This window comes from Centruroides sculpturatus, unplaced genomic scaffold, assembly GCF_000671375.1.
Source record: "Centruroides sculpturatus isolate CEXI.00-Female unplaced genomic scaffold, Cexi_2.0 scaffold993, whole genome shotgun sequence".
NCBI lineage: Eukaryota > Metazoa > Arthropoda > Arachnida > Scorpiones > Buthidae > Centruroides > Centruroides sculpturatus.
In genome coordinates this window covers 93,893-95,809 of record NW_019385120.1, presented here as the reverse complement: position 1 = coordinate 95,809, position 1,917 = coordinate 93,893, and positions in this window count along the sequence as shown.

The following is a 1,917-nucleotide window of genomic DNA, read 5'->3' as shown; positions in this document are numbered from 1 at the left end:
TGAAATATAATAAGAATTTAATTTTTAATTTTAATAAAATATCAATCAAAATATTCAAAATTACATTTACTCTCATTTAAATTTTAAAATTAAATTTTTGAGATTAAAAATTTTCTCACGTGTATTTACAATTGTAAATGTTTTACAATATGTATTTTGATGTAAGTACAGTAACATAACCACAAGGAAGAAGAATTAGAAAACGATTATTTGAAGCAGTTCGATAAAAGACAATTGAATCTGTAGGATTATCAAACAACTAAATGTTAACTGCAAATAATTAAGATAACATAAAAGCAGATATTTTAATAACAATTAACGGAATTATATCCGAATAATTCAATTAGCAACTCTAACTCCGATGATGATAAGCTTTAATCTCCCGGATAGAAGTAAAAATCAATAAAATAGCAGTAGGCAAATACAATCCCTAACAAAACTTTTCGAACACAATTGCCCATCCAATTGTATCTACCATGCTATGAAGGATTTAGTGATGTGTCACTGAAAGAATTTTGTGGCAGTGGAAAAGCGATTGCATTGTAAACATACTGGCAAAGCACTTATGAACGGTAAGTCCCGTTACTTCCGACTGACAGTTATTGAATAGCAACACGAAGAATTTAATTTTCCATCCAATTCGAATTTCCTACATCATTAAGAGCATTTTCTCACAAACATTCATATCCGCTGGCGATCCGATGAAGTGGATTTTCGAAACAAAGCCAAATTACTTTCTTCGCTAACGGTAAGACTCTATAAACACAACTGTAAGTAGCCTCTTTCGAAAGGAAAACAATAGAATTTGCAAAGAATCAAAAGTAAATAATGATGTTAAACTAATATAGTATTGTAAATGGCTTTGATTAAATCGTTTGTATACGTTCTTACACAATAAGACAAATATCAAGAAAATTGTAGTAATTAATTTACATTTTACTGGAAATCGGAAATAAGAATATTTCATTGACTACAAATTTATGTAATTATGAAACGTCAAACACTGAAATTGTCTATCTTTAAATATCAGATGAAATAATTTTATCTGTTTAAAGAGATATTCCCAGAACTTATATGCTTACACAAATGTCTAACTCATTCTCAAAATTCCATAATTAATTTGCAAGTTATATCTCAGTCTAAAAAGTTAATTTTTTTCCCATTTATATATAAAATGTGAAATAAAATTGAACTAAAAAATCTTTATTAAATATAATAATTAGCATTTTTAATAAAAATTAATTGTTAGAATGTCACCAAATCGTACGTTTAATCTAACAAATAACGTAATAACATTCCAACAAACAACATCATGTTTAATTAGTTGAATAACAAGATAAACAAGAAAATGAAAAATAATTACTAATTAGAGACGATACTTTAAGAATTCGCTAATTTAAGAAGATGCCAATGTTATTATAATAATTTCTATCATCGATGCTTTCTCAATGAGTTTTCGTTGTCGCTAATCATTATTACTTGTAGATTATATGAATGGAACAATTACTCCAGAAAACTTGTAAGACCGGCAATTGTCATTACTGGAATACAATCTCAATCTTACCATCGATTGTAATTAAATCTCCTAAGGATGAATGATTTTCATGTAAATGAAGTATTAGCTTCAATTACAAGATAATTGAGTTACACGCTGTAATAATTTCCACATATGGTTAAAGATTTTCCGGAATCTCTTCAAGTGTTATCCCGTAAAATTTATATTTACGTTTACATATTAAGAGATATTAATTCTCTTCCTCTTCGTTAGTTAATATTATTTATTAAAGAAATAAATATTTGTTTAAAGGTAACACTAAACACAGCAATTATATTATGTTTTTTCTTTGTTGAAAGCGTAAGATATAAATTTTCTTTTCGGGGAGGTCGTGAATCTTATCTTCTGAATAAGTGTATGGA